The sequence below is a fragment of the Heterocephalus glaber genome, unplaced genomic scaffold (assembly GCF_053883595.1).
Source record: "Heterocephalus glaber isolate CG9 unplaced genomic scaffold, H.glaber_assembly_v1.0 deba00001472, whole genome shotgun sequence".
Classification (NCBI taxonomy): Eukaryota; Metazoa; Chordata; class Mammalia; order Rodentia; family Bathyergidae; genus Heterocephalus; species Heterocephalus glaber.
Genome location: NW_028258315.1, coordinates 63,445,862 through 63,471,603, shown reverse-complemented (window position 1 = coordinate 63,471,603; position 25,742 = coordinate 63,445,862). Strand labels below are relative to the sequence as shown.

Genomic DNA, 25,742 nt, shown 5'->3' with positions numbered 1-25,742 from the left:
TTCTGCCACTTTATAGTCTATCTAGGCTACCAGGATTAGGGCAGTGCCAAACAAATCAGTGAACTGATTTAGTAATCACCCACCCTTAATCCTAGCATCCTTAATCCTAGCATTGCACCATGAATTAAACACAAACTCTAGGTCCAGCTATCTCTGAAAAAGCCCCACTTATGACCACATGAGGCTTTGTAGGGGGGACATCTAAACACAAGTCATAACAGCACATGTCTACGAATACCTACATTTAGACATATTTATATTTGCATTTCTCTTTGAAAAACAGTAAGTTATTGTTAACCAAATTCCAGTCTAACTTCTCAGTGGTCATTCCAGTGTTTTCATTGCCATGTTTGTAACTTTCTTTTTCAACAGCAAGAAATATAGCTGTTCTGATGCTCTTTTATATTTTATTTGGCCAATCTTTCTTCTAAGAACCAATCTCCCTAACCTTCTAAAGTAGCATTTTTCTTACCATGCGTAATTCCTTTATGTAGGCTTTGGTCTTGATAATTTTTTTTCTAATATATATCAGGCCACTTTTATTTTTTAAGAATTCTTTCTCTGTGTCCATTTCAAGGGAAATTCTACATTTTGCTTTGGAAGTCATCATTTTGATCTTTTCCAAAATAATCACTTATAGGCATATACAGTAGCTCTTCAAATGTTACATTTGCTTTCACCCACATACTTTGTTTCTTATGCATTCCTTCCTCAGGTGCATCCTACACATGGTAGTGGATGGCAGAGGATTCAGAATGTACCCTGTGGAGGTGTTCACCACAGAATCCATCCCCTTTGCCTTCCTCCAGGTGGAGCAATCCCTTCCAGCAGGAAGGTGTTTTTATTCTGTGGGCTGTCATGGTGCTTATCACTATGGTTTCTTACCTCAGTGCAGCACGATGTGGTTGATCATGTTGCATTGTATTTGGTGTGATGGAGGAAGAGAGGACAGTGGAGATCTTTGGGGCCCTCCTCAGGAACTGCTGAATGTCCAGCTACCACGTGCATAGTAAAAGCAGATTTAAAGCCTGTATCAAAGGAGCAATCTTTGCACTTGAAAAGCTTCTTTTCTCCATGCTTGTCTCAATTATGTCACCTAATGCTCTGGACGTAGCCAGAGGAGAATTCACAGAATTTGCAGTGAAGAACAGCCTCAGCTTTTTGTTCAGTGGCAGCAGCAGCTCCAGGAAGAGGCACAAGGCTACCTCGGCTGTTGTTTCTAGCCAGGGCGGCTAACTGATAGTGGTTCAATTGCTGCTGAATATCTGGGGACTCAGAGTAGGATGAGTCATTGGAGTCTTCTACTTCTTAGGTTAGGGTAGCCTTTTGAGAGGAGTGGTGGGAATATGAGAAGAGGAGGCTGACAACTTGTGGCCAGGGGAGGGTCAGGGCTTTTCCGTGGACCTTGAGGGAATGTTCCTTCAACTGGCTGATTGTCATGGTGGAAAATGAGCACCAAGAACTTTTGTAGGGATGTTCACCAGCATGTGCTTTGAGTATATGCGTTTTTAGTCTGTTGTTATAGGAGGACTTGAAGGGGCAGAGTTTGCATCAGAATGGTTTATGGTGTCCATGGTGGGTTTGCATGTGGTGATCCAAATTGTGCCTGAAAGCAGAAACAAAGGAGCAATACTGGTAGCTGTACTTGTCCTGTCGAGTAAACATGGCCAGGGCCAGGTGGCTCCTCTCATGAGAATGCAGCCCCTGCATGGACATCAAGACTCTGTCACATTGACTGCAATGGTATCCCCCTGGCTAGGTTTCATCCTCCAACATTCTATCAAGCAAACAGTGTCCACCATCCCCCCAGCCCTCAAGGGCTCTACTGGCATCTTTGGCTGCTTCCAGTCCATCCAGGAAGAAGTGGGAAGGGTCTTCAGCCTCCTGCTTCACGGCAGCCAACATGGCTGGGAGATTGCCATACTGGACGTGCTTCTGGAGGTGATTGCAGATGGCTCAGAGTGTTGGGTGCACTTCCACACAGAATTTATATTTGTAGCCCACCACTTTCCTCTCCTTGATCTTTGGCACCTCTTCTAAATGACCAAAAGGCCTTTCTTGTTTGAAATCTGCAAAAGCACCATCTGCATATTTCTGCTTGCTCAAAAGCTGTTTCCTTTTCTCCTGATGTTTGGCACACTTCTGGAATTCCTCATTGCGAATGTTCAAGTGTGAGGGCAGATGCTCAGCTGTGCTTTGCAATTTGCTATCACAGTGCTTACACTGGTAGGTGGAGTTCTGCAAGCAGGGCCTACTACCCAGGATGACGAAGTTCCTCTTTAGGTCCCAGCTGTGGTGGTCAGTGTAATACATGCACAACAGCTCCGCGGTGCTAAAGGACAGCTTGAAACATTTGATGCAGCAAAATGGGAGCCACTCAATTTCTGGAGCTTCAACCTCCACCTTGGCTTTCTCAAAGGTGCCTCTCCCTTCCTCCATCAGTGTGGGCTTCTCATGCTTGTCTGCATAGACAGCTGTGAAGTAGCCCCCCAACTTGCTGGAGTGCCGCTTCTTTGGGAACACCCCAGGGTGGCGCTTCATGTAATGGGACACAATACCTTCTTGCTGAATGACTGGAATGAGCACAAGGAGCACTTTTTCTTCTCCACAGCCTGTCAGAGTTCCTCACTGAGCTGTGGGGAGTTGTCCTTCAGTGGGGATGGGATGATCACCTTGTTGGGCTTGTTGCTGATGGTCTGGGAGGCTGCCAGGCAGTGGGTATAATATGCATCGATGTCATGCTGCTTCTGGTAGTGGGCTACCAGCCCTTTGCGGATGGGGTTGGTGTAGGTACAAAGGGCACACTTGAAGAGGTTGTTCTTGCCTTCGGGCTGGGCATGGATGCTGTTGTGCTTGATCCTGTAGTGCCTGGCAATTCCATTCCTCGTGGAGCAGAATTACTTGCAGTGCTGGCACTGGAACACAGTGTGGGAGATCAGGTGTGAGGTACAGAAGTGAGAAGTAGACCGAGGCTCCTCTCCCACCTACTCCTCAGTAATGGAGATTTGGGAGGGGCTTACTTCAGTGGTTATCTCAGGCTCGAAGGGAGACTGGCAGCTTTGGGGGTGAAGGGGAAAAGACATTGAATTCAGGCTGATTGTGATACTTCTTATAGTGGATTTTGAGTTTCTCCAAAGTCCCGTGGGTGTACAGAGTTTGCACCAGTAGACACCATATGCTTGCTTGAAAATCCTGCTTGTCTCCTCCACATCATTCTGGGAAATGTCAGCAGACTGCTCTACGTCATGCACAAAATCCTCAGTGGCCACCTTGATGGCTGAGTGTCACTTCTGGTAGTGGGTCAAGACACCGTGGATGCGAGCGTTGATATACAGACAGTGCCTGCATTTGTAGATGGCACCTGGGTTGATGTTGATGTCCTTGGCAAAATCAGCAGCATTCACTTTCATGCCAGGGTACTTCTTCCCGAAATGAGTGAGGAGGACATGCAAGTTGTTATACTCAGATTGGCACACTGTGCACTGGTAGGGCGTGGAAGATATAGTGGGGTTAGCTGAAGTGAGATGTATGCTTTTCTCTGGGGAAAATCTGGCATCCTCTGAGCATTCCAATTCCTGCTCGGGGAGGGGGATGGGCATACTATTTTCACAATTCATAGGGCCTGCCAACTCTTCAGGTGCTAGGAGGGGCTTCTCAACACCATCTTTCTCCTTGATGATATCCAGCAGCACTGACTCATCACCACTCATGGCCCAGGGGTGGAATGCTTGGTAATGATTGGTGATGTCCCAGATAGACACCACTTCAAAAACACAGTCCCTGCATCTGTATGTTTTGGCTTCAGCTGGCATGGTGAGAGAGGGAGGGGACAGGTCTGGCCCAGCCCAGAGTCTGGTAGCCAAGTAAGTACAATCAACGTAATGCTCTGGATGCCTCCTCTGGTAATGCAGAAGCAAACCATTGGGCTCTGGGTGGGAATAGATGCACCACTCACAGTGGTAGCCAGCTTCTATCAAGCCATCTAAAAATGCCCATCACATGATGGATGTGACTGTGGCTTTCAGGGCAGGGTGGTCTTTCTTGATATGCTTCCTCAGTGCATAGAAGTAGGAGGAGGTATACAAGTACTGCCTACATTTGAGTGCTTGGAGTTTTGTTTTGTCCCACTCCACACTGGAGGTGGGCAGAAGGACACAACTGGCAGGCTTCTTCTGGTTTCGGTTGCAGAGGCTTCGGATGGTGGCTGTGTGCTTCTGGATCATGTCTGCATTTGCCTTGAAGTCTCAGTGCTTCTTCTCATAATGAATGAGTACACCTTTTACTGTCCGATTTCCACAATCACAGTGCTGGCAAAAGAATATCTCATTCTCCACAGGAAGGCCATCTCTCTCAGAACTGCTCTGGTTCAGCTGATGCATTGGGGCAGGAAGCAGGAGGGAGCCTTGTGGCCCTTCAGCCCCTCTCATCATTGCAGCTGTGGGAGGAGCCTACCTGATATATTTTTGCCTTGATAATTTTTGAGAGGAAAAGAAAGAAGACAAGAAGCCTGGCTAGGAGGCATGTAATATTTCTGTGCCAGTATTTTGAAACACTGGTTTATTGTGGGTTTGAGAAGATGTATATCTCTGGTTCTTTCTACTTTTCTTTTTATTTCCATGCTGTGATTGGAGTGGAAGTGCATTAAAAGTATCTTCTTGTGCTGCTGTCATTGGTTTTTGAATTTATACCATTTGTAAGTTATTTCTTTTGAGTCTTATATTGCTCTGGTCTTGGAAAAGCAAACATTTCCAGGAGAGGCACTTTTTATATAGTGTATGACTTTCATGTTCAAGGTCTTAGAGAATGCCCTTTGACACGTTCACTTATTCTCACTTAGGGCAATGTTTCCAGATTTTCATTTTTATTTTTAAAGTGGTTGTTCTCTTTCAAATGACTTTATAGGCAGAGGACCAGTTTAAAACACACAAAGCCCTCCTTTACAGCAAGGCAGTCTGTCAGAGAATTTTGTGAAACCACAAATCTATATGAGATAATATTTTGCTTTAAAATTTGTCTTCAGTTGCATGGAATTGGTTTAGTTTTAATAATCAGCACATAACACACTCATCCTTAGTCTACACATGGCCTGCATTCATTCATGCATTCATTCATTCATTCATTCATTCATTCATAGGAAACACATAGTAGTCCCATTAGCTTCCTGTTTAATGGGAAGGATAGGTTCATAGTACTGAGTACCTGTGATGGGGGATTTGGCCCAGTCAGCAAACTCAGCAACAGAAGAATTGAAGAAGGCCAGTGTTTCAGGAGGGCAGAAAGTGAAGGTCTTGTGTTATAAGTTGATGTCGGATATGGAGGTAAAGTCAACTATGTGGGGCCTTGCTGGCCATGTTTGAAGTTTGGAAGTTAGCCTACAAATGTGAGAGGCTGTTTGCATTTCTCTACTCAGGCTGCCATACCTGAATATCACCTTCTGAGTGTTTTAAATAGCAAACATTTACTTTCTCATAGTGTTGGCATGGTTGGTTTCTGCTGAGGCCTCTTTTCCTTGTTGGCAGGTAGCTGTTGTCTTGTTGTGACCTCATAAGGGCCTTTCCTCTATTTTTTAATACACTGGCATTCCTCTTCTAAGAACAGATCTTTTGGATTAGGCTCTCACCCTTAGAATTTCATTTAACACCCTAATGTAGTCATACTGAGGGATAGGGTTTCAATGTATGCAAGGATTTATTGTTTTCATTTGTTCATTTACCAACTGATTGACTCAATGCCAGTTAGTTCATTAATCATTAAGTTTTAAGGATTTTTCTAGGTGCTGGGAATATAACAGAAAATAAAACAGATGAAAATATCTGTTCTTATGACAAAAACCCAGACCAAAACCTGAGCAAAAATTTTTTTAATAATACCAGTTCCATAATGAGTTGGGTCATAAGGTGCCTTATTCACCTTTGCAAAAATTTAGAGAAAACAGGAAGAGATATGAAGAGCAGAGGTGGTGGTAGTAGTGACCCTGGAAAGAAAAGAAAATGCAGATTTTTGGAACGGAGAGATGAGGAAAGCGAGTTCTTGTTCTTGGATTTCAGTACACAGAGACAAGAACCTTCAGCTTGCCTGTGCTGTAACTTTAGTATAATGACTTCCCCCTCCTTTTCAGTTACTTAAGAGGTTAATGTATAAAATGTGTAGGTCAGTCCAGATAAATTTCTAAGATATTTTATCTCTTATAATTCCTCATGTGGCCTTGTGAAATCAAAGCCTAGAATGTGTTTACTGTGTACATAAAAAAATAAGAGGGCCTAGAAACCCTACCTGGTCATTATCTGCCCTAAATTTTAATATTTACTTAAAGAGCTACACAGATATCTCACTGCCTTCGCCAGTTCCACCTCCCATGTCCTCCTCAGTTAGTCAGATAAGCATTGATGGAGTATCTAATACTAGAAAAACTAAGCTTTTAAAAAAAATCCTGCTGCCATGATGTAATTAGAAATAAGAGAGGATGTATTTGAAATTCACTGAAGCATAAAACTAAATGAAGTAACTAACTGCCTATTTTTTATTTGAACCTATGTAAAGATCGCTATTTAGACATTAATTCTTGAACAAAGGGCTGCTGTCAGGGTCTTGAAATAAATAGCATATGTTCAGAGGTAAAAGGAAGCCCCAAATTAGGCAAATTTGAATAATCTAGAATGCTCAGAGAACACATAAATATGCATTTGCCTGCCTTCTCAGGGAAGTGAGATGAATGTCTCCTAGCTCTGAATCAGAATGTTGACATTCCCTATCCATTCATGTTAACTCAGATGTAATTTAATACTTTACCCCTCAAAGTATCAGTCTCTCCATCTGTTTACTCACTAATGTTGATTCCAAAATAATTTCTTCAAAATATAAGTATACTAGGAAGAATCCCTATAATAATTTAGAAAAGTAAAATATTTCTGTGAGGTAAATAAAGTAGAAATAATACATTCTGTGACTATTTCTTTGCTTTTTTTTTCATTATTAAATTCTTTTATTGGTACATTGTAGGTATACAACGTAATTACATTTCTCATTGAGAATTGTACCTTTACATGATGCATCTTGGTTCTTGTTTTTTCCCCATTCCTAGCCCTCCCGTCACCCCTTCCACCCTTCCCTATTTACAAAGACTTTATTTCCATTTTTTCCATTTCTCATCATTTTTCTTTCCCTTCTTTCCTTTCCCCTGCCCCTCCCACTACCCCTACCCCTTTGGACCTTTTCTTCCTATTTTGCATTATCAATTATTCATTCTAATCATTGGTACATTTTAGGTATACAATATAATGACATTCATCATTGGAAATTTGCACCTTTACATAGTCTCTCTTGGTTCTTATTTTTCACCCTTGCCCAGCCCTCCCTTCAACCCCTCCATTCCTCCCTATTTACAAAGATTTTGTTCCTATTTTTTCATTTTTTCATATTAATCCCACTCCCTTCTATCCTTTCCCCTAGCCCTCCCACTTCCTTCCTCTTTGCCCCTTTTCTTCCTATTTCACATGACCTATTATACATTTAGTCCTTATTTACACTCTCAGTTTCTCACACCAGAGAAACTATTCGGTATTTACACATGTGTGTCCTATTTATTTCACTCAAGAGTATTGCCTCAATGTGCATCCACTGAGCTATAAATGTCTCTAATTTCTCATTTTTTATGGCTGAGTAGTAGTCCATTTTATAAAAAATCCACATTTTCTTTATCCAGTCTCCAGTTGATGGGCATTTGGGCTGTTTCCAAGTTTTAGCTATCAGAGACTGTGCTGCTATGAACATGGGTGCACATATATCACTGTGGGATGATTCTTTTAATTCTTTGGGGAAGATCCCCAGCAGGGGAATAGTGGGGTCAAATGGAACTTCCAGTCCTAGTTCTTTGAGGTATCTCCATACTGATTTCCACAGTGCTTGCACCAGTCTACACTCCCCCCAGCAGTGGAGCAGGGTTCCTTTTTCCCCACAGCCCTGCCAGCATTTGTTATTGGTGGATTTCATGATAGCAGCCATTCTTTCTGGAGTGAAGTGGAATCTCAGCGTTGTTTTCATTTGCATCTCTTGAATGACCAGTGATGTTGAACATTTTTTCATGTATTTATTTGCTATTTCTACTTCTTTGTGTGAGAAATGTCTGTTCATTTCAGATGCCCATTTGTGGATTGGGTCTTTAAATTTGAGAGGTCTGATCTTTTTAAGCTCTTTATAGATTTGAGATAGTAGACCTTTGTCTAAAGAAGAGCAGGTGAAGATTTTTTCCCACATTGTGGGTTGTCTCTTCACACTGCTGGTGATTTCTCTTTTTTTTTCCGGGGGAGTACCAAGGATCTAATTCGGATCCTTGCGCTTGCACAGTAAGCGGTGAAACCGCTGAGCTAAATCCCTGGCCCATGCTGGTGATTTCTCTTGCTGTGCAGAAGCTTTTTAATAAGAAGAGATCCCACTTGTTGATTGTTTGTGCTAGTTCACGGGCAACTGAGGTTTTGTTCATAAAATCTTTTCCTACAGCGATGTCTTCAAGGGTTCTACCTAACCTCTGGTCCAAATGGTTCAGTTTCTATTTTAATATTTAGATCTTTAATCCATTTTGATTTTAGTTTAGTGCATGACAAGAGATATAGGTCTAGTTTTAATCTTTGGAAAGTTGAAGCCCAATTTTTCCAGCACCATTTATTAAAGAGGCTATCTTTCCTCCAGTGAGGGTGTTTGGCTCCTTTGTCAAAGATGAGATGGCTGAGTGTGTCTGGCATTGTTTCTGCATCTTCTAATCTGCTCCACTGGTCCTCAAGTCTGTTTCTTTGCCAGTACCATGCTGTTTTTATCACAGTAGCTTTGTAGTATAGTTGCAGGTTGGGGATTGTGATACCCTCTGCCATGCCTCTGTTACTTAAAATTGCTTTCTGTATTCTGGGTCTCTTCTAGTTCCAAATGAAATTTTGGATTGTTTTCTCAAGGTCTATGAAGTATGCTGCTGGGATCTCAATTGGAATTCCTTTAAATCTATATAGCAGTTTTGGAAGTATGGCCATTTTCACTATATTAATCCTTCCTACCCAGGAGCAGGGGATGGCTGTCCATTTTCTGATATCATCTTCAATCTCTCTTTTCAGAGTGCCATAGTTTTCAGAGAAGAGGTCTTTGATTTCTTTTGTTAGGTTGATTCCTAGGTATTTCAGTTTTTTGGATGCTATTGTGAAAGGAATTATTGGTCCTATTTCTCTCTCAGTGAGTCTGTCGTTTGTGTAGAGGAAAGCTATTGATTTTTGTGTGTTAACCTTGTAACCAGCTACTTGACTGAATTTGGTTATTAAGTCTAGAAGACTTTTGGTGGAGTTCTTGGGGTCTTCTATATAGAGTATCATGCCATCTGCAAATGACAATTTGACTTCTTCCTTTCCTATCTTTATTCCTTTTATTTCTTTCTCTTGTCTAATTGCTATGGCTAATGTTTCCAGAACTATATTGAACAAGAGTGATGATAGTGGATATCCTTGACTTGTTCCTGCATTTAGTGTGAAGGATTTCAGGTTTTTACCATTTAGTATGATACTGGCTGTTGGTTTTTCATAGATGGCTTTTGAGCAGTTTGAGGGAGAGACCATCTATTCCAATGTTTTGTAGGGTTTTTATCATAAATGCATGTTGGATTTTGTCAAATGCTTTTTCTGCATCTATGGAGATAATCATATGGTTTTTGTCCTTGGCTCTATTGATATAGTGTATTACACTGATTGATTTTCAGATATTGAACCATCCCTGCATCCCTGGGATGAATCCCACTTGATCAGGGTGTATGATCTTCTTGATGATCTTCTGCATTCTGTTTGCCATTATCTTATTAAGGACTTTTGCATCTATGTTCATTAGTGAGATTGGCCTATAGTTCTCCTTTTTGGTTAGGTGTTTCTCTGCTTTGGGGATCAAGGTGATGCTTGCTTCCAGGAATGAATTCAGAAGTATTGCTTCCCTTTCAATGTCATTGAAGAATTTACACAGTAGTGACAGCAGTTCCTCTCTAAATGTCTTGTAGAATTCAGCAGTGAAGCCATCAGGGCCTGCACTTTTCTTAGTTGATAAGTTTTTAATTACCTTTTCAATTTCATTGGTTGATATTGGGTTGTTCAGAATTTTTAGGTCTTCTTCGTTCAACTTTGGTAATTCATATGTATCTAGGAATCTGTCCATTTCTTCTGTGTTGTCCATCTTATTGGCATATAGGTTCTCTAGGTAGGTATTGATGATCTTCTGGATATCTGCTGGGTCCGTTGTAATTTCAACTTTTTCATTCCTAGTTGCATGGATTTGAGCCTTTTCCTTCCTTTTCTGACAAGGTTGGCTAAGGGTTTGTCAATTTTGTTGATTCTTTAGAAGAACCAACTCTTGGCTTCATTGATTTTTTGTATTGTTCTCTTAGTCTCCATTGCATTGATTTCTCCTCTGATCTTTATAATTTCCTCCCTTGCATGAGCTCTGGGGTTGTCCTGTTCCTCTTTTTCTAGAAACTTGAGGTGCAGCATCAGGTTGTTTAATTGGGCTCATTCTGTTTTCCTAATATGCGTATTCACTGCTCTGAATTTCCCTCATTAGACTGCTTTCATTGTGTCCTATAGATTCTGATATGTTGTATTGTCATTGTCATTTAATTGAAGGAACTGTCTGATTTCTTCTTTAATTTCCTCTGTGACCCACTGGTTATTCAGAAGTGTGTTGTTCCATTTCCACATGTTTATGAAATTTTTTGAGTTTCTTTTGCTCTGGATCTCCAATTTCATCGCACTATGGTCTGATAATATGCAAGGGATAACTTCAATTCCTTTGCACTTACTTAAACTATGTGTTCTATGTGTGAGCATGTGGTCCATTTTGGAGAATGACCCATGTGCAGCTGAGAAGAATGTGTATTCTGATTTTGTGGGGTGGGAGACTCTGTAAACATCTGTTAAGTTCATTTGTTCAAGAGTTCGATTGAGTTCTAGTATTTCATTGCTTATTTTTTGTCTAGTTGATCTATCTATTTGTGACAGTGGGGTGTTGAGTTCCCCCACTACAATTGTATTAGTGCATATATGACATTTCATGTCCATTAGTATTTGTTTTATATAGCTGGGTGCACTAGTGTTTGGTGCACAGATATTTATGATTGTCATCTCTTCCTCTTGGATTCTTCCCTTTACAAGGATGTAGTGTCCTTCTTCATCTCTCTTAATTAATGTTGGTTTGAAATCTACTTGATCTGGAAAGAGGATAGCTACTCTTGCTTTTTTTTTGGTTCCTGTGGCATTGAGTATTGTTTTCTACCCTTTCACTTTCAGTCTATGAGTTTCCTTTTGAATGAAGTGTGTTTCTTGTATGCAGTATATTGTTGGATTTTGGTTATTGACCCATTCTGCCAGTCTATTTCTTTTGATTGGTGAATTGAGACCATTAACATTGATGGTTATAACTGAAACGTATTGATTTGTCATTGCTATGACTTTTTCTTTTTGTTGGGTTCTCCCCCTTTCCATTTAATTTCTTGTCATGCCAGATGGGTTCATTCTGCTTTACTTCCTGGGGTTGTGATCCTCTATGTCCATTCCTAGGATATTGTGTAAAATTCTTTGGAGTGCTGGTTTGGTATTCACGAAGTTCCTAAGGTGTTCTTTGTCATGAAAGTATCTTATTTCTCCATCAATTTTGAAGGATAGTTTTTCAGGGTCCATCAATCTGGGTTGGAGGCTGTTTTCTTTTAGGGCTTGAATATGTCACTCCAAGCTCTTCTTGCCTTGATGGTTTGTATTGAGAAGTCTTCTGTGATTCTGATGAGTTTTCCTTTGTATGTGATTTGTTTCTTTTCTCTAAGTGCTTGTAGAACTTTGTTCTTCTGTTGAGTTTCTGGAATCTTAACAATTATATGCCTATGTGTAGATTTTTTTTTTTTGCACTTTATTAAATTCTTTTGTTGGTATATTGTAGGTATACAACACAATTACATTTCTCATTGGGAATTGTACCTTTACATAATGCATCTTGTTTCTTATTTTTCCCCATTTCTAGCCCTCCCTTCATCCCCTCTACCCTAACCTATTTACAAAGTCTTTATTTCCATTTTTTCCATTTCTCATCATTTTTCCTTTCCTTTCTTTCCTTTTGTGTAGATTTTTCTTGATCAAGGCTATTTGGAGTCCTATATGCCTCACTTATCTGTATGTCAAGCTCTTTTCCCCTGCTGGGGAAGTTTTCTGCCATTATTTCTGTGAAGAGTTTTCTATGTCATCTGCACTCTCTCCTGTTTCTTCATTGACTCCAATCAGTCTTATGTTATTCTTCTTTGCATCATCTAGCAGCTGCTGGATTGATTTCTCATTTTCTCTTATAATTTTGAAGCAATTTTTCTTTTCCTGGTCATTAATTGCAATCTTACCTTCTATATCTGAAATTCTGTCCTCACATTGGCTCATTCTGCTGTGTAGACTTTCAGTGGAGGTTTTCATTTCCTGGAAATCTATTTGCATCTGTTTTATGGATTCCATTTGTTTCCTATGTTGGGATTCCATCATGTTCCTGAGCTCCTCTCTAGATTAATTAATCATGTCTTGCACTAGGGGCACAATTTCTCTTGTTATCTGAGAAATTATTTCTGATTTCATTTTTTCCATTTCTCCTTTTGTTGCCATTTTAGTGGGTCCAGGTGTTTGAGTATCAGAGTGTTCCATCTCATTTCCCTTTGAGGTTGCTGTAGGTGATCTGGAAGTCTGGCTTGAGACTTCTTTACGTGTTTTGTCATTTCATCTTTACATGTTTTCTTGGGTCTTTTGGCTCCTGCACAGATTACCTCTTCTGAGCTGGGAGAGGTAGGACAGGGGCCGGGAGCAGCGGCAGGGATGGTGGCCCCAAAAGCCCTTTCTTGTGGGCTGGGAGCAGTGGGAGGGATGGTGGCTGGGAAGCCCCTTCCTCTGGACCAGGAGCAGTCGGATGGCGGCTCAGCAGCCCCTACCTCTGGGCCAGGAGTGGTGGGAGGGATGGTGGCCCAGAAGCCCCTTCCTCTTGACCAGGAGTGGCAGGACAGAAGGTGGCCCAAAATCCCTATCCTCTGGGCTGGGAGCAGTGGGAGGGATAGTGGCCAGGAAGCCCCTTCCTCTGGACCAGGAGCAGTGGGATGATGGCTCAGAAGCCCCTACCTCAGAGCCGGGAGCAGCAGGACTCAGTACCGTGGTCTGGTGGTCCAGTATCCTCTGCGTCTTTTAGTGTGGAACCAGGTGACTTTACAGAGGAGCCAGGGGTGGGGGTCCAGTGGATTGTTGCCCCAGTGCGGGCTGATTCTGCATCTTCCGTGGGACTCGGGACCTCTTTAGGGCATGCACAGACCTGCCTGTCTGCAGCGCGCTGATTCTGCCTGTTCCTCATGACTGGGGACCTCAGTAGGGCATGTGCAGACCTGCCTGTCTCTCTGCTTTTTAATATAAAAATCATCTGTAGGTTTAGGTATACATTTTAAATATGTGTATATGTTCACTTTTTAATTGACAGAATTATACATATTTATGAAGTAAAAGAGAATATTTCCATTATGTATATAATGTATAATAGTCAAATTATGTCTTTAGCAAATTCATCACTTCAAATATTTATAATTTTTGTGTTAGGAACAATTCAGAATCCTATCCATTTAAAAATATGTAATAAATTTTTGCATATTTTTGTTAGGTGCAATCACCCTACTGTGCTGGGAAATACAACTTATTCTCCTTTCCTGTTAACCTGTTAAGTAGTCTCTATTTCTCTAATATAGTCTCTGGTAACTCCTGTTCTACTCTCTACTTTTATGAAATCAAAGTTTTAGCTCCCCCAAGTGAATGACAGCATGTGGTATTTGACTGTCCTCTAGTTCCATCTATGTTGTTAAAAATGAGATTTCACTTTTTATAGCTAAGTAGTATTCCATAGTGTATATATACCATATTTTCTTTATCTATGCATCTATTTCTGGAAACCTTAATTGTGAATCTGAGGTGGGTGATTAGGGTGTGGCCAACTGGCTGAGAAAGTGGGCATGACCTGTCAATCACAGAGATACATGACACTTGCACAGAATATAGTTTCCAAGTCCTGCACCTGGGACTAATCAGAAAGTGCTATTTTCAGTTTTGCTGGCATAAAATCAAGCAGGTTTTGGATAGGATGGCCTAGGACTGACATCAACCTGAAGAAAAAAGAATACAAAAAATCTCTGCCATTTACTTCATCACCACTGGTGATGCTCTCACTGGCCTGGTCTTATGCTTCAGAGCATACTTCTTTTCCTACCTTTAATTGGCTCATTCTCACCTTACAAAGCATACTTTTTCCCCTAGTTTTAATAAATGTAAAACCTTGTTACCTTTTTTGTGTGTCTTGCCCAATTCTTTGTTCAGGACACCAAAGACCTGAAATGAGTCTACAGAGCCCCAGATCCCAGTAACAAACCTGTTTTTTCATAATACTTGTGTTAAGAATATTAACTTTAACTCCTTATTACCTTAGTTCTTCTTTAATTGATATGAATTATTGTGCATTGGTGCAGTTGCCAAAACACTGACTTTTCTATCTATGGAACACTATTATTTCAGGGTAAATTCTGATACTTCACTACACTACAAAGTCTGTATGGTTAGGCTAAGGATATTTCTTGAAGAATGATTAGGAATGTCAGGGTTCTTGCATATAATAAAATCTATGTATGCTGATTGACCATAAAAAGTTATCATAGAGAATTGGGTACCTTCAGAATTTTCAAGAGGACTAAGACTCAAAGTGAAATCTTAGTAACCAGAAACATGTGACCAAGAAAAATGCCCAACCAAAGCGTGCAATGTTCTGCATGTGTGACATTGTAAAATGTGGATTTGGCCTTTTTTCTTTGGTTCCCGGCAAACAACTCCCAAAATCTTTGGAATCTTCAAAGTGATAATTATCTTTCTGTGTGCCAGTGAGTTGACTGATGGCTAGCATTGTCACCAGAAAAATCAAGGCAGGATTACAGGGTGAATTTGGGCCGTACCTTGCAAAAGCCAATGAGGATGGTGAGCTGTTTAAATTGGTGGCCAAAGACTTAATTTAGCATATGGTTTTATGATTTTATGAAACCCCCATAAAAACAAAACATGACATGGTTTGATAGCATCCATATAGCTGAAGAAATGGAGGTTCCCAAGGTTCTTACCATATGCCTTGCCCTATATATCTCTTTATCTGTACCTATTTTAACAAAACCATGAATATAAGTGTTTTCTTGTTCTATGAACTGCTGGAGAAAGTTAATCAAAACTAAGAAGATGTTTAGGGAACCTTGATTACTAGCCAATCAGAAGCACAGGTTAAACATCACCTGGGACTTGCACTTGGTATCCAAAGGTGACAGAAGCTAGGATATGGACAGGCAGTTAGGACTATTATCCCAGAAAGAAATTCCTTAAGCAGAAGGAATGGAGTATACCAAGTAAACAAACCTCTCTCTGCATCTGGGGTAGTTTTCCAGGAAATTAGTATCCTGAGCAACTGGACTTTTGAAGTGTATATTAGGAAGCTAGAGTCTTAATTGGTCATTTTAAGCCTATGAAGATACCTGTGATAGGTGCCCACAGAAACTGAACAAATTCCTGTATCCTGCTTATTCATAAGAACCCCTAGACAAGGAAACTTCTCTGCTACCCATTCAGGACCCCTCACAGGGAGCAGGAGCTTTTTTTTGCCTCAATAAACTCCCTTATTTACACTCCCTCTCCACCTTCACAATTTCATTCTTTGACTTTGTATGACACCAACCCAGCCTTTTGATAGCAAATGGAGAGGGGACAGTCTCGACTAAATTCTCACCTGTGAGATCAGATGCTATATCCAAGTAGACAGTGTCAGAACTGAATTGGACTCGAAGATAGCTAGCTGATGTCTGCTGCAAAATTGCTGTGAGGAAAAATATTCATGCCATTTGAGGTCACAGAAATCTTCCCTGTTAACTTTTGTGGTATGATAGCAGAAGGAGAACTACTTCCTTCATGTGTGCACAAAATAAAATCCTACTCCTCTGCTTGATGTCACTTGATACTGGGGAATGTTGGGACTCAGTCCTGAACTTCCTGTATCCTGCTTGGTTGAAGCTCCATGCTTGCTGCCTGCTTGCTGTCCCCTGTTATACCAGTCATAATTAGTTTCTACAGCTCCTGGAGATAAGTGTCCGTCTGCCTCCAGATAACCTGCATAACTCACTTCAAGGGTGTCTGGCAATTGTAGTTCTCTGTAAACCAAACATGTCAGAGTGGGAGCTATAGGAGCCCACCTTCCATAAGTGAGCAACTAACCCATGATGTTCTCCTATGTTTAGACTTTCCTCCATCTTTGGGGGCTCTATCCAAGATGAGAAAATCATTTGAGGGAAAAAGATTCAGTGTTGTTAAGCTTTTTGGCATTTAGTATGCATTGGAGATGTTTCTAAATGCATTAATACAAGAATATTATAGGGAATGTGCTTACTTAGAACTAACCAGGGCCACATATGCCATTTTCTACCAAATGGCATTTGGCATTCACTTATTCGACAAATATTTGAGATCTTTTTTCAGTCACCATTATTAAACTTATACAGATGAATATAACACAGTCATTGTTTACTGTTAGAAAAGGTAAGTAAATAATTATGGATCAATGTGATGTGTGTTAAAGTATAGGTGAGCCTGGTAGCATTGGAGTACACCAGAGATAAAACTTGTACAGATTTGGGCTGACAGGGAAGACTTCCTGATCCTGTTTGAAAATTTATACCTGAGCTAAAACCCAGGAATTAGGGTTGAATAGGAGTTAGGCAGAGATGGACTTCTGTGTGTTATTAGTTCTCTTGAGATTATTCTCCCATAAAGCAGAAGTGATTGACCTAAGGGTCTAGAAAAGTGGCATACACAGAGACCCCATGTTGAGAAGAAACAGACACTGCAGGAAAGGCCAACACTTCCAAGCAGCAGAGTACAGTGGGCCAGGGTGTCAGGAGATGCATGTGGAAATGCAGTAGGCTTAGTTCTGGAGGGATCTGTTTCATGCCTGTAATCTCAGAACTCTGGAAGCTGAGGCAGGAGGATTACAAGTGTGAGTCCAGCAAGGCCAAATGGAGACCTAGTGAGACATTATCTTCAAATAAAAATTAAAAAGTGCTGTTGATGGAGCTTAGCATGAAGGCCCTAGATTCAATCCTCAGTACTCAAAAAAGAAAAGAGGACCTTTTGTGGCAGGGTACACAGTTCATACTCTACTAGATATTTAACCTCCTCCCAAACTACCTGCTATTTAGCATGCCTTCAATTCAATCAGTTTAAATAAGTAAAAAAAAAATATACATATGTGTGTGCATGTGTGTATATGTATATGAGTGTATTTCAGAGAGAGGGAGGGGGAGGAGAGAGAGAGAGAGAGAATATGTGGGTTATAAATTGTAGACCAGGAAAAATACTAAAGTATCCTGTAGGATCTGAAGATGAAGTTTAGTAAATAATCTGTGGATACTCCAACTGGAAGTCAAGATCTTTGAACATGGATATTCCCCACTTCACACTCTTTTCCCATGCCTGCTTGATCTTTCTACTTTGCTCTGTTTCACTCATCTCTGTTAGTCCCCATTTGGCTTCATTCTAAGATAGGTTTTCTTCACAAATAGCTCAGAAACCCTATGGAAAAGAGATTGTTTCTTTGCTATTTGTGTTTCAGCAACAGGGAAGCACCTTGATGAACCCTCCTTGAACAATATCTGGTTCACTTGCCAATACAGGGAAAACCTAGCTCTGGGTGGATATGCCTTGATCACATGTCTTTCCCAAAGATGAGTGGGTATAGTATTTTGTGGCTGTCTGCTGCATTAAAACCATGTTGTATAGACTCCTGCTAGATAATATAATATGGCTGGTATTGTTAGTTATGTTTTAAAACTTTCATTACCTATCATCCCCAGTGGACTTTAATAATGTGTATGTAATATAGGTTCAAAATATTAACAATGAGAAGACTATTCATCACCTAACTCATTGATACCAATTTTGGCCATGACTTGTGGTACATCTTTCTGTGAAAGAATTATACTTCTTTACTTCATTGACATAAGAGTTGGAGCAAGTGTTGTTGATAGCCACTGGGACTTGGGAGTGTGTTATAGTAACATAACTGGCAGTCTTAGTCACTTTCTTGTTGCTGGGACACGATATCCAACATCCAAAACTTAAAGTTTTATTTTGGCTCATATTTTTACTCCATAGTCTGCTGGCTTTAAAGTAAGAGAGCATGGCAGAGGGTCATGGCAGAGGAAAAGCTGCTTGTGTCATGGCAGCCAGGAAGCAGAGAGTGATAGGAGGACCCACAGAGGGAGATACAGGCTTCCCATAATACTAACTTAAACTGTCTAATCCCACCAGCTTCTCTCTTCACATATTTGCATATTGAAGTCATGAAAGAATTCTATTGGCTCTGCTAACCAGACCTTAATCCAGTTACTATCGGTGGGAGGAAAGAGAAATCTGATCAGCCAGCTCAGAGGTCACATGTACAATGACCAATGAGGAAAAGTTTAGTGATTGTGGGTGGGATGTAGGAAGTGTGCTCTGTTGGCATATCAGAACTCTGGTCAATGAGTAGTGGGTACTATGTTTCCTAAGAGGAAAGGAAACTTTGGTTGCTAAAAAGAGCATATCCACCAGAATGCCATACTTCCTTATCTTTAAAATTTCATAAACTTGTCTCAGAGTTGCTAGTTTATCCCTGTTCACACAAAATTTATGGACAGGTATCACTGAAAAATATTTTTTGAATATAAAGAAAAAGAATATCTTGTTTGATACTGACCTAAGCAGACAAAATTTATTTCCTGCTTCTTTCCAGAGCCATCCTGTGCTTCATCTTTTGATTTATATGAAATATTAAGTAACTATGTAATCTTTTTTTGTAAACAGGACTCATCACACTCTTTTAGTTCCCGGAAGGTATAATAAAAAGGTAAAGCTGAAACCTTAAAGCAAAATAGAGTCATGGATTTGTCCCTTCACCTGCATACAGATTATCATATTTGTACACTGTCCCCAGTCTCCCATTACCTAAAGCCAGGAGATCTAGCCCTCCTTGGGTTGGGGGTACTGTACTGTCAGCAATTCGGTGGCCATCTTGCATTTAGGGTAAATAATTCCTTTAACAACTATGCCTTAAATCTGCCAGATTGGTTTGAGGTCAGTAGTTTGTGCTGACATTTGTGGTCAGGGAGAAATTGTATACTAAACTTATTGAAAACACCATTTTTAATTAAAATCTGGGCCCTTGTGATATAGAATGAAATGAACATCAATTATTGTGTATTGTCGAAGTCTAAAATCTAAGGAACACAATTCCTTGATAGCTGCCTTTGGGATTTTAAACCTGAATTGAATTGTTGCTGATAAAGTATAAATTGAGACTTTTCTCATGCAATTTAGCCCAATATCTATAAAATATGTCTATTTTCCCAGACATGTCAGACTTATTTTTCACTTGATCTTAGCTAAAAGTCCAAGAAGCAATTTGTCAGACTTATTCTTAAACAGAGATGACTGAGTGACAGAGTCCTCATTGTCCTCTTATGTCTAGTCTGGAGGTTAATTTTTTAAGCCAGGTGGGTCCATAACTGCTCACAGAAGGACTGGTAAGGATCAACTAAAATGCAAGATTGCAGTGTATTTTTTATCCTTACTTATGTTAATGTTCAGTCCTTATTGGATCTAAATTTTTCCTTGGATTGTGCTGTATTTCAACTGCTTTTTATCTATCTCTGAGAGTTGAAACATAAGAAATAAGATGGGTTTTTATTTGTGCTTTAGAGGAAACAGTCTAATAACTCTGAATACTTTATTTTACCCAGAGGGAAACTGAGGTCTAGAGAGAGGATATACCTGAGTGTGTGAGGTAGAAGTATGAATTGTAATGGTAGAGCTGGTATAAGCACCCTGCTTCTTTGCCTCTTCTTTCTGCCACTCAGATATTTCCTGTAGCATGAGGTTCCTACTGCTGGTGATCCTTGAGATGGATGAGGGGGTTCACTCTAAAAGAGGCATTTCCTTTTCAATTCTCTTTCAGTCATTCTAGTAAGATAATATTCTTAATTCAACATCATATACTTCTATAAATATTTGCTGATTTTTGTGTAAGAATGAATTAGTGAGCCTCATTAATTTCTGATAAATTTAATAGCCTAGCTTTGTGTCTATTGAATTTATCTTAAGTTACAGCAGTAACTCTACTACTGTAAATTTTGGTAGCTGTGTAGTTTTTTTTTTAGAGTCAAATTTTAAATAAAGCAAACTGATTAGAAGAAAAAAACACTAACAGAGTTGGAATGAGGATATGGTAAAGTTTAGTTTTTCTAGGGCTGATGTTTAAGAAATGCAGAGTTATATTACATTTCTTTTCAAAGAGTCTTCAGAAATAATTTGCCACCAAATTCTGTGTGCACACACATGTGTTTGTGTATCTTTGTGTATGGGAAGAGAGAGAGAATATGATATATTATAACTTTCATAGACTATATCTTAATTTCTTTTCTGATTAGAAAAATTCTATCTAGGGTTAGGCTATTTTGATGTCTACCTTAAATTAATTCCTATCTATATTGCAGGAGAAACTTTAGGCAAAAATAAGCAAATAAACCAGGCAAAAAGACCAACAATGTTTATATATGATGGTTTTTTAACTTAAATCATGGGCATGCTCACTGGAATACAGGCAAAAGGAAATTTTAGGAGAAGGTTGTTTGCCTGAATTGCATTTCTTCAACCTAAAGGGTCACCTCCTCTTAGTATGTCCCTCATCAGATGATTTCCTTATGAAAGGTGATTAAAACAAATAGCATCACTAGTTTGAACCTCTGCTTCCTTAAAGCTTTCAGGACGTTTGCTCAGCCCTCAGGGTATAGAGCGCAGCTCATCTGTATTTAGGAAGACTACAGTTTTAAGTTGACCTTGCATTGGTCGCGCACCAAGTACAGCTCCTAATGAAGCCCACGTATTTGCCATTTCTGGAGCACTTACTGGTTTCCATGATCAGGAGTGAGCACTTTGTATGTGCCGCATTGCATAATTTTCTCAGAGTCTCTCAAGCTTCTCTTTCAGCAGTAAAAATGGAAGATATCTCCCTCATCATGTTTTCTGTCCTTGCTTTTCACAGACTATACTCTTACACTTAGAGCATTCCTGCAGTTCCTAGATTATATGCTGGGGATTTATCCACCAACCATATAGAAGCTGTTATTAGTTAACAGTTTCTGATATACAAGTGAGCTGAGGATACAGAAACAATTCAAGAAATCAAACTCTAAGTGACCCCTTGCTGCTCCAAGATACAGTCATGTAAATAGATTCACCATGATACTGATGTGGGTCAATTTGAGAGAGGAAGAAAAATTGGAGCTTGATCTTGAGAGATATAGTAGATCAGAAACAAAAAGAGATGCAAACTTATATTGACTCCTGGGTCTGAAAGCACTAATAATGATGACAGCCATTTTTCAAATATCTACTATTCGTCTGACCTGGCTGGCACTAGACAGTACATCATTTACCGTACTGAAGACTAGCAGTTATGGATGAGGGCTGTAGTGTGGCTGTTGAGTATCCCCCAAAGGTCTGTTTGTTAAAGTCTTGGTCCTCAGGTTGGTATAATTAGGAAGTGGTAAAACTTTTCGGAGGTGTCTTAGTTACTTTCTTGATGCTGAGACAAAATAATCAACATCCGCAAAGGAGGAAAGGTTTCTTTTGGCTCACGATTTGTAGAAGCTTCAGTCCATACTCAGCTGGTTCCAAGGCAAGGTGGCATGGCAGAGGAGCATGGCAGAGCTGAAAGAGCTCCTGGCATGGCAGGCAGGAAGTGGCAAGAGATCAAGGAGAGAGGAATGACATATACAATTTCTGGCCACACCCACAGTAACCCACCTATTCCTACCAAGCTTTGCCTCCCAACACTATACCCAGCTGTAAACCTATCAGTAGATTAAGCCAGTATCACACACCCATGGTGCAGTGTCACACCACCATGATCCAGTCACCTCCCAAAAGCCCCATGGGTGAGCAAATGAGGCTTTGAGGGGACATCTAGACATAAGCCATAAAAGGAAGTAAGGCCAAATGGGAGGTCCTAGGTCATGAGGGGTGGCATGTTTTTGGAGGGATATTGGGACACTTGTCTCTTTCATTTTCTCATTTGTTTACTGGACAGAGGTGATCAGTTTGCTCCATCATATGCTCCTAACCACTGCCATTCAACATTCCCACTAGAGGCCTAAAAACGATAGGAAGTGGAATCTCTCAAACCATGAGTCAAAATAAAGCTTTTTACTTTTTTTAATCTCAGATGTTTTGCTATAGTGACAGAAAGCTAATATAGTGACAGATGGTTTTTAGCATACCAATTTTTAGAAAAGAAAATTGAGGGCTGGGGATTTAGCTCAGTGGTTCTGCTGCCTGCCTTGAAAGCACAAGGTCCCAAGTTCGATCCCCGGTACCAAAGAAAATAAATGAAGAAAAGAAAATTGAGGGTTGGATAAGATGATTAAAAGATGTCATTTCAGAAAGAAGACACACTTGGGTGGCAGCAGTGAGCTAAAATGTATGCCAGCAGGTAGTTGCTCATGTGATTGAAGGACAGTCATGTCTGGAGTCCAGTGTTGAGATGAATTGTAAGGCTGTGTACCATCTGTCTAGAAAGGAATGTGATGATTAATAAACATGGATTTGGGGAGTAGAGAGCAGTAACATCAGTGTTGAGTAAGCTCAAGGAAAAAGTTACATGCAAAAATCACACAAAACAAATACCCCCATGAGAACTCAAAAGGCCTGAAGCTTCCTGTGCTACTCCTTATTCAAGACCATTTCATACCTATATTACTATTTTCCCACTATCAAATCCCTTCACCCTCCATTTCCTCCTTTTGTATGTTTTCCACATGTTCATTAGTTTATTCTTTCAGAAACTTGACCATTCTAGTTCCTATTGGCTGTAACCTGGAGTTTAAGTTTATGGGATGACTGTAGCTCTCATTCTTTTCATTGTTACATGTAGTTCTCCAGTATTTTCTCAAGGCATTCATTGTTTCTGAACATCTCCCTCCAGTCACCATAGAAACACAAAGTCAAGGCTCTTAAAAATTATCCTATCATTGTCTCTTATTTCCAGAGACAAGCTTATGGTTGCACTTTGGCTTGATGTGACAGACATCATAACCTGTGAGTGAATGTCTAGTCAATTTATGCTTGCAATTTCAAAAAGGTGATTCTTGTGATATTGGCAAAGACAGTGAAATAATTTCTATGCATTAGATAAGAAGCAGGTGAACTGCATCCTTCTAATTTGTACTTCATCAGCAGAGTAAGGTACCCACTTCAAAGGGGTAGCTTTTGGCTGTCCAGTTATGCCCAGTACAAGCTGGGTAAACCTATTTAATTCAGGGTGATAATTGGGAATGAATTTGCCTACAGATTAAAGCCATATTATCTGTATAGTTTTCTCTGAAATACATTTGATACTCTGGTCTTCATCTATCAAGCTCCTTTGTCTCATTTGATTCCTGCTATCATCATTTTTCCTCACCTCCTTTCCTTGCCTATTCCATTCTTCATTACAAGGAGCCTGACCCCTCAAACCACATTCACAATTTTACTGCCAACTCCTTTCTCCCTGACTCAGGTAAGGATAAGTTTAGCAGGATGCTGGAGGAAAGGAAAAAAGTAGAAGTCAGTGTATCTACTCTCTCTGCCACATTAGGGCAGTTCATCCAGTAATGGAGGCTGTCAATATCAAAGTCATCTGTAGCCAGATATGCTCTCTGGGGTTTGATGCCTTGTGGAAAGCTTAAGGATAATTTATGTTCTTACTGGAGGCCCCAGTTCCTAGGAACATTAACACTGTCTTCTCTTCTGTTATAGAAGTAGTAGCAGCTTTCTTTGCAGACTAATCTGGAGATTGCCATGCCTTTTATGTTTGCTCTTTTGGCTCAGCTAAAGATCATTGTAACTAATTCCCTATATCCAACCCTCTCTGCTTGGTGTGGGTTTTATTTTCATACCTGGACTCTGATGAATACATTCAAAATTTAGTAGCATAAAAAGGGAGTATGTGCATTTTGTTAACCATTTATAACCCCATCAATATCCAATCCAAAGTCCAGATCTGCCTGGCTTGGTATGACATCATTCACTGAAAGGTATAGACACTATTAGAGAAAGTTTATATAATCTTGATCAGAAAACTTGCAAATCTTCACATCATTTTACAGCTGAAAAAAACCAAAGCCCAATGAGTCTTAGTAGCATTTTGACTAATAGAAATACCACTAGAGTTTCAATACCATGAAAGGAAGAACTTTGCTGGTCAGTAATCTCAGGAACTAGAAATGTGTGCTCCATTCACAGTGTCAGCAAATGACAGAATGAGGTTCAAGTACATGGAAAGTAGGAATTCACAGGATAAAATGAGAATATTAGATCCACAGTTTTTGTGCAGGACTAGGTAGGAATTGTATTAGGGTACGATCATCTCAGCAATGTAAGTACAAATGCTCTGTGCGTTACAAAGCATTTAACTTGTGCAAATATGGCCTTAAAAATTATTCAGTGTAATACATTGAAGAGATGTGAAGGAGGTTTGTCTCTCCCCACACATCCAGTGGATCAAAACATAGACGAAGGCTCAAAATTAAAGGCAATTATGCATCAGAGCCACCTGACACAGGGTGAGAGTTTCTTATGTAGAATCAGGCCCCTTCTACTGTTTCCTTTTGCTATTTCAGGGTGACTTGTAGTTTTCTCTATTATATTCTAATTACAATGGGAAAGTGATAGAAGGGAGGTAAGTATGCAGGAGTAATTCTGGAGTTTTATATATGTATGTGTGTGCATATATATATAAGGTGTATTTTATAAATAGGGTATATAACTTTACGTGTATAAAATCAGAGGTAAGGGAAGACAGACTGGCTTCCAGTCTACAAAATTTGGCTATTTTATAAGTGAAATTATTTTGTCAGTGAAAACAAAGGAAAAGAAGATTTCCTCCTTTAATGTAGATAATAATAACAAAGCATTTTCCACTTGTGCAATTTTCAGAGTTGAGTGAATTACTCTGCACTTGAGGAAGAACATTGGCATTTTACTAGATTGAAATGTTCTGCATTGTTACCATAACCCCAAGGCCCCTTCCATTTGCTCCTGCTTTTAGTAGTGCTCCTATCATTTAGCACCACTGCATATTCTAAAACCCTGCCTCAGGCCTGCCTTTTTTTGTTGTTTTTGTTTTGTTTTGTTTTGTTTTTTGGGGTTTTTTTGTATCAGGGATCAAACTTGGGACCTTGTGCTTGCAAGGGTTCTGTGCAGGCAGTAGAACCACTGAGCTAAATCCCTGGCCCAGGGCCTGTCTGTTTTGATGGATAAAGCCCATCGCTCATTAAGTATATTAAATATTACATCTGGAAGCATTTTTACAAAGCTATTATTGATTCCATAGGGGGAAACTTACCTTTACGAGATCTCTTGATATTATTAGTTTTGCACTAAGATTAGTGTTATGGATTAAGTCCCCCTCAAAGTATGTACAAATATTGAAACCGCTTCAATAATACCTTTAAAGAAGTGATTGGAGTTAAACGAGCTGTGAGAGTGGGGTCCTACTCCAGTAATGCCCGGGGCTCCATATGAGCTGAAGAAACAACAGGCAATATGCACCATGTAAGGATACACAGGAATCCAGGAAGA

The 25,742-nt window shown here is 40.0% G+C and overlaps 1 pseudogene; it reads right to left on the bottom strand.

The window, feature by feature from the left end:
* Positions 1-886: 886 nt before the first annotated feature.
* On the bottom strand, positions 887-13,374 carry LOC101701997 (zinc finger protein 462-like; annotated as a pseudogene).
* Positions 13,375-25,742: the final 12,368 nt, after the last annotated feature.